This window comes from Diabrotica virgifera, chromosome 9 (genome assembly GCF_917563875.1).
Source record: "Diabrotica virgifera virgifera chromosome 9, PGI_DIABVI_V3a".
Lineage (NCBI taxonomy): Eukaryota > Metazoa > Arthropoda > Insecta > Coleoptera > Chrysomelidae > Diabrotica > Diabrotica virgifera.
In genome coordinates, this window is record NC_065451.1 from 205,691,875 (window position 1) to 205,708,490 (window position 16,616).

Here is a 16,616-nt window from a genome sequence, read left to right on the forward strand (position 1 = left end):
CAAAGCACCATTTATTTGGGAATAAAATTATCGCGTTTTTTTTAAATCAATCAATATCTGTCGAATTTTAAACGATTTGCGGAAAAATAGTATGTTTACCTCGTAGGAAAAGCCACATTCCTGGACTCTGTGTTGCTAAGTCTCGGCTTGCGCCTCGACTTAGCAATCTTCACAGTCGTCCAGGAATGTTAAGCTTTTCCTACCCGGTAAACAATGTACTATTTATATTTGTTTTTTGGTGTTTCGATCTCTAGTCCGGAAACCGTTCTTAAAAAAGAAAATTTGTAAAGAATTAAAATTTGAAATCGATATCTCTCAGTATACCTTGAAAATATTTATATTTTGGAAAATAATAAATTTATTCCATACTTTACGGCCACAGCGTAATAAAAAACGGTCGTTTTACATGCGACAAATAAAGTGAAGACAAAAATGTACATTACAAATTTTATGGAAGTATAAAAATAAATATGAGACTGATTGGATATTGGTGTGTACAGTTATCAAAGCATATGTCGCCTTTTAATCATACATTAAATAATATTTTACAGTATTACATACATTAATAATTCATGTCTTCAAGGCATTGGGTATGTGTGTTATTAGTACCAAAAGTATTAGTTACCGCTCTTCATCATTAGTGAAGATGATATGTACCGGGAGTGCCAATAAGAATGGCTCTCGCTCTCGGCCATATCTCAGGAACCGTTTATAGTACAACTTTGAGAAAAAATATTTATAACAAAAGTTGCCTTCGGAAAAGCCTGGAAATTATTTTCATAATTGTAGGTTCACCGCTAGAGGGCGTAATTGCATATTAAAAATTAAAATTTTACAAAATTTGCCTAATGAAAGGGCACTGGAAATCCGATCATCGCATTCTTCATAAAATTCTGCGCATATTTGATTTCACAAGTTTAGGTCTACCTCTGCAAATAAGAGGTGGGGGTGAGTGGGAACCTTGTTATGAAAAAATGGCTGTAAGTCCGGTTCTACTAAATCGAATTTTGCAAACTCGGTCTTGTTGAAAACAGCTCTTTTTCGTCAATGTAAGAGTTATAATTTCGAAACAGCGTAATAAGTAGGGAGCGGATTTTATGCTAAATGCATATTGCTGGCATATTTCGCATATTTGAGAACTTTACCAAATTTTGCATATTTTTAAAGAAACTTTCATATTATGTGCCTTTTTTGAAAACATTTTTGTCCAAAGGAAAAAATTTTAAAATTTTTTAATTCGACACAAAATATTAACCCGCACATGCTGTCATAATTTTTCGAGAACTAGCTGAAGTCGGCTCATTCACTACATTTTCGGTTTTTCTTAGAAAACTCCTGATCTTTAGTGCGATGCCACATTATGCGTTTTGATCGGATGCGTTTCCACCGCATCCGGTCAAAACGCATAGTGTGACAGGTCGGTCCGGTTGCGTTGAAAACGGATGCGTTTTGAGACATCGTCACGCGCTTACCAACTGCACCAGACTAAACGCATAGTGTGACAGATAGGTCCGGTTGCGTTGGAAACGGATGCGTTTTCACTGCATCCGATCAAAACGCATAGTGTGAAACATGATAAGAAAAACGACCAAACTGTCGTATTTGGCGATATACCGTACACATACCGACCATATTCTTATGCTCTTCAACCACTGATTTGCGATGATGGATGAATGTCTGTCGTTAAAATTGCAAATCGGGTAGCTTGTATATGAATTGTTCTCAACCTCCTTCTTCTTCTTCTTCTTTTTATATTAGGCTTCTTGACCTGGTCTTAAACGATTTTGAGCTTGTATTCATAGCTGTGATGTTGACTGCCAGCTATCTCGCCACCTTTTAAAGGACCTTCCTATTGGTCTCTTGCCTGTTGGCTTTGAATCTCTGGCTTTACGGGTTAATCTCTCGCTGTGCATTCTCGTCACATGCTGCTTCCACTCTCGTCTTCTCTGTCATCCCCACCGTACTATGTCTTGTATGTTGAAACAGGCTCAAAAATCACAGCCTAAATATCGCAAAGTCCGACCCTGTCGTTATGGATAGAAATTCGATGTAATGTAACACCCAAGGCGTTTCTCATAGACCACCCGCAAAAGCGAAAAGATTAATATTCTACGAAATGCTAGATGCCTAAGTGGGTCATTTGGCTATTGCAGTAAGTAGAGATACAAAGAGATTTTAGGGCTTCGGAGACACGTTTCCTAGGAGTTGTTTATTCTGTAACAGGAAGTTGTAAACCATAGTAGGATATTGCTAAGTGCTCAGTTATAGAATTCTGGGAATCCAACAGAATTGAGGCGCAGTAGAATTCGTGGAAACCCTTGGATGGGTACAAAAAGGACAGCGATTGTGATTGGCCGAAAAAGAAACTTATGACCATAATAGGATGGCCTAAGTATTACTTTCCAACTACCCGGTTGGTAGGGAAATGTTTTGGATAGCCACTATTGGACAAAGTAGGTTATGGCTATCAGAATGGGAGGTGAATTCAGGCGAGAGAAAGAAAATCTTGTCCGAAATTAGGACAAGAAGAATCAATTAAGTTTCAGAAGTCATGCAGTAAAGGTGTGCATTTTTTTTGGCTGTGCCGAGTTAGGCTCAGAATGGAATCTTGAGGATTCTGTAGTGAAAAGTCACAAGTGCGATATGTTGTCGTAAATACCATACCGGTATACTCTTTGTGTTGTGTCCGGTACAATAATGGAATAGTGTTCCTAGTACGGCGTTTAGTATGTCTCTTGCAAAAATAACTACTTAATTCATCCTTCGCGGACGTAGCTCCCGTTTAGCATGCCTTCTGCAAATTAACTTAATTCAATCTTACCGGAACGTGGTTCCCGGTCTTTTGACTAGACAATAGTCTAAACAAAGTATGTTTTATCATCGAGTCAGTGTAATGTATCACTAATAATTAAATACGCAGTTACTTTCTTTTCATAAAACAAGACTATGGAATTTTTATTTTTCATATAAATAACAGTTATGTAATGGTACTTTAAATGTAAAGTAAAAGTGAGTTCGTCGCAACAACCAGAGCTCCAAAGAGCTAACCCATCCAGCACTACAGCAGCATCAGATTGTTCACCAGGTATTTGTGATAAGTTTATAATTCCTGTTTTTCTTTTTTGAACTTTTAACGAAACGCGAAAGACTTAATTTCTTTATTTTTCTAATCAGATCAGTTTTTTTACAATTTTCTACCTGAATAAATAATGATAATTATGTTTTAAACTTATTTCTTATTATTATCTTTGCACAATCCATCTCTGATCCTTATTGTAAGAGGACAAGGAGACTACCTCAGACACCAAGGGTAAGTAACGTTAATATACAGAGGGATACCATTTTAAGTAATTTTTTGTAAATCTTATATAAATATATAGTAATAGATTTTGATCTATTAATGGCGCCCAAAAATTAATAATTTATTTTCTTTATCTTAAATATTATTGTAAGAACTCACTTCCTAAATTCTCTGAGACTAGAGCTACCGAAGCATTAATAAATTATGTAGCACGAATTTTGTCAAGTCTATGTATATCATTATGTTTATCTAATTTGTCGTGCTTCAATGTTACAGAGATCTCTTATTCTGTCATTCGGTATTCCCAGTTTTTTTTACAGTTATTGACCGCAACGTTCTTATTTCTGATGTTCTCAGTATCCTCTTGCTTTCTGTTGTGTCACATCTTGGTTCTCAACCTTAAATAAAGTTTTTGTATTTTTGTTACGTGCATACTTTAATTTTGTAGGTCTTATTGTTTTAGAATTAAATGTAAGATTTTTGTTGTATTTTACTTGCTTCTTATCTTCTGTGTAGCAGTACACATACTCAATTCGAAGGGGAGATACCAGCGTGTTTTAGACTGAAAGTACATATACATACTCCTCTTCTGATGGCCCCATATGTTATATAGAGGTCATCGTATATGCAGAAAGCAATAGTAAAGAACAGGAAAAGTATTGCCAACGTAATTGCAAACCTCCATAATGCAGAGAGCACTCGAAGAAGAGATACTGAAGAATATTTATTCCAACGTTGATGTATTAAATAACCCCCTCTGTGGCTCAGTGGTAAGAGAGCCTGCCTTTGGGCACAAGGGTCGTGAGTTCGAATCTCACCTGGGTGGGAACCTCAGACGTTCGGATACAATTAGCGTCTTTTGTAAAGACAATGAAGTCGACTTTACAAAGTAACAGGACAGTTACTCAACAAACACACACTACACATTACACGAGGTATCTGATTGCAAAATCAACTACTTTAGCTTTAAACTTTGAGTTGGTCACTTTATGACTTTCATAATAATAATTTTTAATCGAGTTATTAAGCCTTGAAAATGGCCATTTTCGCGTTTTTCAAATTTAAAATTGCATGTAACTCGACAACAGTCAATTTTATAGAAAAATAACAAGATACCTTTTTTGCTCAGCTTGATCCAGAGAATCTAAAACAAATTTGTCCGAAGTGAAAAAATTGATTTTTTGAATTTGTTTAAAAAAATGTTTAAAAAATTTCCTACCGCGGTACTGCCTGGCACCTTGTGGATTTGTTATAAGGACCTGTTTTTGAGTAAGTTTGTGCAAAAAAATTAATCGGAATAATTTACCTAACGGGACAAGCATACAGCGGGGACTATTTGCATTATGAGCCAAACGTAGATGGTTTGTAAAATACACAAAACACAAAAAAAAATTAGCAGCCATCGCCAAAAAAGTTATACGTACCTATAAAAAACAAAAAAAATGAGGTTATAATATGTACACTCGACCTTCGGTTCCATAAAAATAGATGTTTATTAACGTTTCGATGTCCGCCACGGACATCGTTGTCAAAATACAAAATATTAATAAATTAAACAAAAATGTTGCTTGGTAAAAAAATCTTCTAATAATTTAATTTAATCTGACTTATTTATATAGATCGTCCCGAACCATTTTTTCAGTGCGTCACAGATTATTGTATTCTCTCTATCGCATTACAGATGGAAAATAAAATAATTTTTTAGTTAAATTGTGGCTTATTTCCCATTTAGAATAGTTAATTACAAAAATGCCACAAAGAAATAGCTTCAGAACAACATTTATAATTTAATTGCAAACCAACTTAAAAAAAAAATAAAAACGAAAAATTGACATTTTTGGCTGTGGGTGAGGGGGAATAGGGGAAGTGGGCTAAAATTGCGTTGAGTCCTAATTTTTTAAAATCATATAGAACGTAAAAAATAAAAAAAAATATTCAGGCTATATCGACCTCAAAAAAAAATAATTAGACCCTCAAAATTCCTTACAAAACTTTAAACAAACATGGTTTTTGGGGGGTTTAAAAGTGTTTTGCCCAATTTTTAAATATCCTAATATACTCAGTTATTTCCAATTATACATAATCTATTAACAAAACCTTGAGTTGATCTATGTTGCAGTCTATAAAATGGAGAAAATCCCAAAAAACCCCCTAAAAAAACAGTTTTCGGGATTTTTCAGGATGGCGCACCTGACGGAAAAATCTGAAAAAAATCAGAGAGATAGCTTTTGATAAAATACACAAAATGCAAAAAAATTTGGACCTGCAGCCCCCTCCAAAAAAAAGTTATAGGTTTTAAAAAAGTTAAAAAAAAATTTGAGGTTATGTACACTCGACCTAAGGGTCCATAAAAAATGGACATGTTTTTTAAAAGCCTCAGCTACAAGTGTGAATTTTTTGAAATTTTTAAATCAATTGCAACTCAACTAAAAAAAATTAAATCTAAAAATCTACGTTTTTGGCTGGGGGGGGGGGGGGAGGGGTAAGGGGGGTGGCGAGCTAAAAATCCGCGTTATCTCATTTTTTAATTGCACAGAACGTAAAAAAATTAAAAAAATTGAATTCTGAGAGTGAGGGCATTTTGACTATCTTAACGGGGGGTACCCATTTAAAGAGAAAAGTGTTGCCTATCCTGTGTGAGTTTCGCTGGTATGGCTGGTATCGCCACATAGCGGATGACTAGTACTGTTTCGGCCGGAAATTTAAAGAGGAAATAATCGAGGAAATGAAGCATTTTGGCTCGCAATTTTTTCGTCCAGCATGGATTTACTTGCAATTTTCACAGAAGGTAGGAAATAGTTCAAGGATCATTTTCTATATCATGCCGCTGTACGCTAAAACCTTGGGGGTGGTTGCCACCCCATCTCGGGGGCGGGAATTTTTTATTACATTTTATTTATGTAAATCGATGTAAAAAGTGATTATAAGAAAAAAATGTTTTTTACATTTTCTTCGTAAAACTAATATTTTTCGAGTTATTCGCGCTTGAAAGTAACAGTTTATCGATGAAAAAATCGACTTTTTTAGAGGGTTTTTTGAGAATACCTCGAAAAATATGCATTTAATAAAAAAAACTGTCGATATCAAAATTGTATCTTTTAGTAACACAAACCAAATTCTTTTTTTGTAATATCGCTAAGACCAATACAAACCGAGATACGGCATGTTAAAAGTTAGCTTTTTTCGTCAAATGCATAATTTGAAATATTCAAAGTAATATAACGGAAAAACTTTGCATTTTTCGAGGAAAGCTTGAATAATCTTTTTTCAACTATACAGTTAGGCCTTTCAAAAAAAATAATAAACAGTTTCTAGTCTGAAAATTAAGCGTCTTATGATTAGAAAAAAAGTCGGTACCTGCTTTTCTCTATGAAAAAATCAGTGAAAACAACCCCCTAACTACCCTCCTATTTTAAAAATTGGTCTTCACCTTTCTGTAATTCCTTTTATATTTGTATTATCAATACATCCAAGAAGTTTGACCTATTTAAAAGGCCTAGTTTTAAAAAAATTGGAGTTTAAAGAAAAATTAATTTTTTGTAATTTCCCATTTTTCACCTTTTACTTCAAAATTTCTCCGAAAATACTGGAGATACAAAAAAAATGATACATTAGCAAATTATAGCTTCTTTAATAACTAAAATTCCCTTGTGCATAGATTTTCATAACAGTGAACAGTTAGCGAGATATAGCTGTTTAAAACCTCTATTTACGAGCAAACATTCCCTTATTCGAGCCTTTAAACCCACCCTAATTAAAAACTGAGGGATCTTAGGGAATTTAATTGACACAATCTTACAACTCTTTAAAAATCCTACAAAGTCATTTTTGAAAAATCTTTTCACCGCCAAAAATGAAGGAGCTCTGTTTATAAAACGAATTTTTTTTTTCGAAAAATTCGGATTTGAACCGGTTCGTATACTGGAAGATGACTAAGAAAGTATTTGTATTTGTACATATTTGTAAATTCGTATTTTTGTGTAAATAAATGTTTTTGTAATTCTTTAATTCTACTTTTTCTGTATAGACCTATTAAAATATCTACTTATAAAAACTGTAGTGTTATTAAGGGTGGTTTTTAAGGGTTGAAGTATTATGATATTATATCCTAAAGTATAAAACAATCATTATTCAACCAATCAAAACCAAATTTTACCAATATTAATGTATAAAATGTTTTTATATAATTTTTGACAATAAGGGGTTGTTTACACCCCTAAAATTAATCAACGCCCTTAAGCATGATATAGAATATAAAGTACAGGGTGAGATGATCCTAATCCCAAATTTTTATGTAAATCGATGCAAGCCGAAATTATTCCTTTAGGATAAGTAAATTTTTTATATATAGCTCCAACAAGGGTGGTTTTAAGGGTTGAAATATTATGATAGTATATCTTAAAGCATAACATATTCATTATGTAACTAATAAGAACCAAATGTTGACAATGTTAAAGTTTAAAATGTTATTTTATAATTTTTTTCAACTAGGGGTAGTTTACACCCTTACAAAACCAAAAGCGTACAACGGCTCAATATAGAAAATGAACTAGAGGGTGTAATGAGCCTAATCCCAAATTTTTGTACAAATCGATGCTGGACGAAAAAATTGCGAGGTTTTGCCATTTTTTCAGCTTCATTTCCTCGACTAAAAGGAGAAAAGCAAATAATAATTGTTTCAAACTTATTATTTAATTCTTATCGTGTAATATTTACAACGAAAAGAAGTAATTGGATTGTAATCGATAATTAATATCAGTAAGAACAGAATTTATTATTCATTATGATTATTTTTAAGATTTTGCTTATCGTTTTGAAGTTTATGTTGACAGCTAATATTAGAAAACGTTTATTCTGCAAAACAGTATAATAATTTAAGAGCATACAGTAGCGATCAACAGGTAGCAACAAACGCGGTCCAAGGTTGCGGCTGTAATTTTGAATATTTGGTCGAGATATTTGGCACACATATTCGTAATACAGGGTGAGTCATGAGGAACTGTACATACTCCTACCTCGTATAGAGGCCCCCATGGGGAATAACAAATGACCATTAAAAAGTGTGTGCTCCCATTGTTTAATAATATACAGGGCGAGTTTCGCATTTTGACAGAAATTTGTATTCGTCATAATTTTTGAACGGTCAGATCGATGTGTCTCTTATTTTGGTCAATCGTTACACTATTACCACCTAATCAACTGATTTATTCAAACTAGAAAAAAATCAGGTCCGGCTTTAAAAAAATTAGTTCGTTTGGGTCTTAGAAAAAATTTCACCCTGTATAGGTTTTTTGAAAACTAATATGAATTTTACAAATTAGACAAATAGATAATTAAAATGGCATATTTATTTTTTTTTCGCACACGATTACTTAATTTTTTATAAAAAAATCAAATTTGACTATGGATTAAAAGTTTGATAAAGTGAACCATAGATTTAAAAAAATTAACTTTTATTACAAAAATTAATTTTTTTTGAACAAATATTTAATTTATGTTAACACCCAATCAAATGATTTATTCAAACTAGAAAAAAGTTAGGCCCGGATTTAAAAATTAGTTCGTTTCGGTCTTAGAAAAAATTTCACCCTGTATACGCTTTTTGAAAACTCTAATATGAATTTTACAAATTTGACAAATAGGCAATTAAAATGGCATTTTTATTTTTTCCCCACACGATTACTTAATTTTTTATCAAAAAATCAAATTTAACTATGATTAAAAAGTTTGGCAAAGGTTTTGCATAGATTTAAAAAAATTAACTTTTTTTACAAAAATTAATTTACAAAAACGTTTTTCTTAAAATTAAAAGTTTTACCATTTTTTTTTCTATAACACGTCTAGATCTTAAACTCCCCATAACACTTCGTTTGGACGCTATAGTTTAACATAGACGTGATCAAATAGATCAATTTTAAATTTTTTCACTTAATTTTTGCGATTTACCTTTACAATTCACGAATCTGTACCTTTTATTTTTAAAAATTCATAACTTTTACGAGAAGAAGATTGAAAGTCTACAACAATTTTCATAGTCTTCACAATGGTAAGAGATTTAATGTAAAAATTTCAGAAAAAAAAATATTAAAATGGAACAGAGTTGTAGCGAGTTAAACCTTTTCATTTCTTTTTTTATTTTTAGGTTAAAATTCCGATTTTGACAAATTTGATTTTTTAATAAAAAATTAATTAATCGTGTGGGGAAAAAAATAAATATGCCATTTTAATTGTCTATTTGTCTAATTTGTAAAATTCATATTAGAGTTTTCAAAAAGCGTATACAGAGTGAAATTTTTTCTAAGACCAAAACGAACTAATTTTTTAAATCCGGGCCTGATTTTTTTTTAGTTTGAATGAATCAGTTGATTAAGTGGTAACACAAATTTAATATTTGTTAAAAAAAATTAATTTTTCTAATAAAAGTTAATTTTTTTAAATCTATGGTTCACTTTACCAAACTTTTAATTCATAGTCAAATTTGATTTTTTTATAAAAAATTAAGTAATCGTGTGCGGAAAAAAATAAATATGCCATTTTAATTGCCTATTTGTCTAATTTGTAAAATTCATATTAGAGTTTTCAAAAAGCATATACAGGGTGAAATTTTTTCTAAAACCCAAACGAACTAATTTTTTAAAGCCGGACCTGATTTTTTTCTAGTTTGAATAAATCAGTTGATTAGGTGGTAATAGTATAACGATTGACCAAAATAAGAGACACATCGATCTGACCGTTCAAAAATTATGACGAATACAAATTTCTGTCAAAATGCGAAACTCGCCCTGTATATTATTAAACAATGGGAGCAGACACTTTTTAATGGTCAATTGTTATTCCCCATAGGAGCCTCTATACGAGGTAGGAGTATGTACAGTTCCTCATGACTCACCCTGTATAATAAAGAATGGCGGTACAGAGCCCAATTTGAGAAATATGCTAGTATGTGGAAATTACTCTATAACTAAATAAAATATTGCAAAAAGGAGCCTGTACCACCATTGAGAAGAACAAAAAATACACTTTCTTCAAATAAACTTTTTTATCCCATGCCCAGATTTTGTGTCACATTGGATCTACTAAAAATCGATTTTCTATAACAAGAAATCGAACGTGTTAACTCGGCAACATTTCGCGCCTATGAGTATAAAAATTATTGTTTTTGATAGTATAAATATCACTGTCAGTGTCGAATTACCGACGCACTGTTGCCTCACTGTTGAAAGTTCGCAGAACTTTCGAAAAACAAAAATATTGATGACGCGCTGTTTACTTTTAATATAATTATAGTATAATACTTAAAAATTAAATTATGCACTTATTGTACTTAAGCAAACGTAAAATTTCATGCCGACGCTTTTTAAATGTATTATTTTTTTTTCGAATCCGGAGAAAACTAATAAGTATTGTTGAAAAATTTAAACGCAGAATGAAAGATTATATTATTATCGAGGGTCAAAAGTCCGTGAAAACATCTGTTGATTTTAATCAGTTACAGGGGGTGAAAAAAAGAGAAAATTTAGTGTGATTTTTAATTTTAAATATTTCGTTCAAGAAACTTTTTGTTTATTCTAAGGAACTTTCCTCGCAAATAATGTAACTTTATGCTTAGCGACAGGAAATCTGTAGAATATGCAGTTACAATTGGACGGCGTTATGCAGACAGCTACCAACCCTCAATATATCAGATATTGGGTTGGATGCATATTTGGACAACAAAATACGAGTTCTGCATTCTGTAAAAACCTATCACCTCTAGATTAATATATAACCTATAAAACTATAAAAATGCTAAGCCACATATTAAATTTATCTGATATTCTAATTTGCAGAAACCTACCAACCCACTTGGTAGTATACTTTTAATTTACAGAAACCTTCCAACCCACTTGATATTGATCCAGTGATACTGAGTCGGCTTTTAAACGACAGCAAAGATTATATACCTCAAATGACTATATCGAGGTAATGCGTTCTTGCAGAAAGCCATTGGTAGTAACCCAAATGCACGTCGAAGATTTTTTAGGCGTAATAAACATTGAGAAAAAAATTACTAATCGCAAAGTGACCGAAGATAAAGAAAAAATTAATTGGTTGAAGAGTAGGTCAATCAAAATAGAAAAGTCTGACCCATTTCGGCTAATTATTCGACAACAATACGATTTTTCACAACCGTATCAAAAAATTTCTATCAAAAAATCTTCTCGCGGTAGAACTGCTAACGAAGAAATCTTTAGCGATTTAATACCACTGTGGCCTAACGGAAAGCCTATCTCTGAGGCAAAATTACAAAATTTAAAGGAAATGATGCACCTTATTCCTGCTGATGCATTGACTTTTTATCAAAATTTGCAGGGTGCCAATGTAACTGAAGATGTTGAGGGTTAAAATGTCAATGTTGAAGATCTAGATTTTGAAGTGGATGAAGTAGATTAATATTAAAATTTATTAAATTAATACGTTAAATATTCATATCCTTAAATTTCCTGTAAATAAAAATAATTTTTCTAACATTACTGTCGTTTTTATTTAATATTGTTGGTATTAATTTCACACTTTGCAAAATGCAGAAACCTACCAATCCACAAAAAGTTGCCATTTTTCTTTTTAATTTACAATTAAAATATTTAAACATGCAGCATATTTATCCACAGTCAAAAAAAAGTTACAAAGTTACAAAATAGTAGCAACATTTTCTAGAGATTTTTTAAATCAATAAAAACTACTTTAAACTTGATTATCTCAGTTTGCCACTATTGAGGGTTGGTAGCTTTCTGCATAACGCCGTCCAATTGTAACCAGTATTTTGGCACTCTTTAATACAACAACTTCCGTGAGCCATTTAATAAAAATTATATGCAACTCTTAATTCAGCAGAACGTCAAATTTCCAATAAAAGTTCACTGACTTGTCACCACTGGCGCTCGCGAACTTTTAATCATCCCCATTACCTACGAGATCATAGCGGATAGACGTATTCAATTTGTAGAAATTTTTTCGACGGCGACGTCTATGGCAACATTTTTCATAAAGCGTCGAATTGGGTTATGCAAACAATCGTATAATACGGCAGATGGCAACCACTAAAGATATTCTTCGTAAACTATGATTGAAGGCGTCTAATAAATACCATTAAGGTTTTATTGAAAAGTCAACATTATAATGGGGTATCGAAAAATGATTAATAGTTTTGAAACGAATTAATTGTTTGCGATAAAAGATACGAGGTATAGTGCCGTTCAATAAAAAGTAGACAAAATATTTGGTTTGTAAATATAGCGATAGGGAATAAGGTTGAAACGACTTTATGTTCTCTTTATTAATTTTTAATTATTTTAATGGCATAAACATATAATAATAAGACGCATTTTCATATAAGACGCATTTCCTGGCTTCAAAATTTACGAAAGTGGTATATCACGAGTACCACTGAACTGTTCCGCGCTGCGGTAAACAAAGTCAAGATAGCCATGATGATCGCCAACATTCAGAACGGATAGGTACTTTAAGAAGAAGATAAACATTATATTAAACTGGAATTGCGGTTAATTCACATTAAAAATATTAAATAATACGACAATACCACACATAGTCCGTTCTTTAACGGTAAAATATTGCAAAACCTCTAAATTTTAAAGAACCGCTTGGATTAACATGAAATTTGGCACACACATAGCTAATAAGTCAAAGATAAAAAGTGATATTGTGCCGATATGTGCTTTTGCCCTGGGGGTGGTTTTCACCCCCTCTCGGGGGTGAAAAAATATTCGTCCAAGGAAAGTCAAGAAATGGGCAAACTGGCTAATTTTAAGTAACTTTTGTTCTATAGAGTTTTTTCACTAAGTCAATACTTTTCGAGTTATTTGGCGTTGAATATGTTCATTTTTTCAACAAAATAACCACGCTTTTAGACGGTTTTTCGCAAATAACTCAAATAGAGGTATTTTGTTGAAAAAACATTCTGAGCAAAAATATAGCCTATAAAAAATTTAAAAAGATGGTGGATATATTACGTCTCTACACCTAGTAGAAGCAGAGTTATAGCTAATGAAAAATAGGTTCATATTCGTCAAATTTAAAATGGAATACTTTAACGTGAAATAACCAAAAATGAAGCACATTTCCGGGGAAAACTCATTACAGCTTATTTAAAGTGTTTAAAAAAAGCTTCATTTTTGTTTAATAAAAAAAATTTCTAGCATCAAAATTAAACAAGTTACGCTCAAAATAAAGTTAGTCCCTTTTGGTTTTGGTAAAAAAATCGAGTAAATCACCCCCTAATTAGTATCTTAAATGAACTTAATCGTTACGACTTCACAAGTTTCTTGACTCGTGTATATATTGTTTATATGATCTGTAAGTTTCATCGGTTCAAAGTCCTTATTATTGAAAGGGCTGTAGTTAAAAGGGGTTGAACGAGTCACTGATCACGAATGTATGCAAATTTAGAAACACCAAATCTTGATCAATTTTTATCTAACAGAAAAACAAAAAAATACATGATATTCAGAAAAGCAAATCAGACTTTTTTTGTTTTTCGAGATTTTTGGTATCTCTAACAATTTTTAAGTTATTTTGAAAAAAAGCATATTTTTCAAAAATTAAATTTTTAAAAATTTTACTTTGAAACCAAATTTTTTCAAAAATAAGCACTTTGAATTGATGAAACTTACAGATCATATAAACACAATATAAGTAAAATAATTTGTGGAGCGGCAACGATTAATTTCATTTAAGTTGCTAATTAGGGTGGTCTTCCAGATTTTTTTTTGCAAAAAAAAAGGGGCCAACTTTATTTTGAGCGTAACTTGCTTAAATTTAATGATAGAAACTTTTTGTAAAAACAGAAATAAAGCTTTTTTTAACTTTAAAAAAGTTATAATGGGTTTTCCCCAAAAAGTCCTTAATTTTTTGGATAATTCACGTCGAAATATTCTATTTGAAATTTGGTGAATATGAATCTATTTCTCATTGGCTATAACTCTGGTTCTACGAGATCCAGAGACCTATCGCGTACACCATTTTTTTTTGTTTTTTTATAGGCTATATTTTTGCTACGAACGTTTATTTCGACAAAATATTTACTTTTTGAGTTATTTGCGAAAAACCGTCTAAAAATGTGGTTATTTTGTTGAAAAATGAACATATTCACTCGCAAATAACTCAAAAAGTGTTGACTTGGCGAAAAAGCTCTATAGAACAAAAGTTATTTTAAATTAGTCAGTTTACCCATTTCCGGACTTATTTTGGACATATATTTTTTCACCCCCAAGAGGGGGTGAAAGTCACCCCCAGGGCAAAAGCACACATCGGCACAATATCACTTTTTTTTCTTTGACATGTAAGCTATGCGTATGCCAAATTTCATGTCAATCCAAGCGGTTCTTTAAAATTTACCTCCCATATACAGGGCGAGTAAGATAAACGGCCTATTAGAAATATCTCAAGAACTAAAGGCAACAGAATCATGAAAATTGGAATAAAAGGGTTTTGAAGAGTAATCTATTTAATGAAAATATTTTCGTATATTTGCTACTGCCGGTTATACAGGAAGTTGCTATAACTTCTTTTTTTAATGGGACACCCTGTATATTTTTATAATTTTGGATTGTCCTTGATGTCTTCTTTCTTAAAATATGAGGTTTTGTAATGTTATACAGAGTAGTTTAAAAGATAATTACGTTTTTTTTCTCAGTTTCGTAGCAACATTCACACCCTGTAGAATTGTAGTAGTTTGACACCAAAAACTCTATGCTCCAATGATTTTTAATATTATAGTCTACTATTGTTAAGAATTGTTAGTACAGCTAAAATTTTAATTTTAGTATACAGTGTTGATCGAAACACGGAATGAATATTTTCTGAGTTTTCTTAAATGAAACACCCAGCTAACTGCTTTAATTCGTGAGTTTTATGGTGATCCAAGCCAAACATTAATTGCAACAAAAAATACGTGAAATTTTATTAGCTTGGGCGTGAAAATATTCAATCACTAATAATTTTTCGGAAACAAATATATATTAATCTAGACTGATCCTTAAAATTACCAATAATGGTTGAGCTATAAAAACCTACATAGTTGAGATTGTTGGTGGGATTAACAATAAAGTACAAATAAAAGCAGTTAGGTATAGGGAATGCCTAAGAAATAAAAAAGTACCATGAAGTATCATTTCATTACAATACTAAAATACAGGGTGTTCCATTTAAAAAAGCTTATCCATCTGGGCGTGATGAAGTAAGTATTCGATGCTCTGTTAAATTAGAATAGGGGTCGTGTGCTAGTACATTTCAAAGGTTATTCAATTCTATATTCACTCTAATCTCTATTTTCTATAAACACTAACATAATTATTTGTTCAGGGTATCCTAAAAATATGTAATTTTTGAATATGCATGTATGTAGTTTGTTTAATACAAGATACATTTTACTGCTGATAGAAAACAAAAAAAAATTATTTGACTAATTAGAATTTTTGTTTTTGGTTTAAATTAAATGTTCCTCCCACCTACTTCTTAGCAGTAATGTAACCGAGGACGACAATCTTCCTAAACGATATGGATCATTTCTGGATTATTACAAATTTCCAATCTAGTAAATTTTGTGGTCGATTGATGTAAACTTTTTACTTGTAACCCCGTAGAAAAAATCAAGTGGTGTAAAATCTGGAGATCTTGGGGGAGGATTAAATATCTACAGTTTTGTCGATTCAATGTGCCATGGACTGGATGACATGGATTGTGATTATATAAATCCTATTCGCATTTAAAAAACACCGATTAGGTCACCACGACTGGATTGGTCACGTCACTAGGATGCCAAAAAATCATTATTGAAAAATAAAACTCGACCTGTTTCGAAATCTATCGAGAAAATCGCCCAGTCTCAAAAAAATTAATTTATTCCACCATTTTGTCCTTCACTGTATGTTTGATGACCCAGCGCCTGTTATAATTAAGGAGTTCATATACTAAATCCAAATAATTAGTATACATATTGAAAATACTGTGGTAATTACAAAAGCCTGTAATAAAGCCGGTATTTTTAAAAGAGTTTCTACGTACTGCTACTATACATTAATCAAGTACACTACACTACGATGTGTATCAAAATGTACTTATCTATATCTACGAAAGAAGCGAGCAGGCAGAGACCACAATAACGAGTTTGTAAAAGATCTACAGTGTCTATATTTTCACTTATCGTAAAGTTTTTCTCTCGTTTTTCGCAAAAAGTGCTTCTTTTGGCAACATATTAGTTAAAACTGAAAGATCTAGTAGTTTTATACTTTTAATATACAGTGTGGTGTAAATGAAA

General features: G+C 31.8%; 1 protein-coding gene across 2 annotated transcripts in view; it reads right to left on the minus strand.

The window, feature by feature from the left end:
- Window positions 1-16,616, minus strand: part of LOC114330477 (calcium uniporter protein, mitochondrial) — a 620,188-nt gene that overhangs the window by 138,157 nt on the left and 465,415 nt on the right. The gene's annotated exons all lie outside the window — the stretch shown is intronic.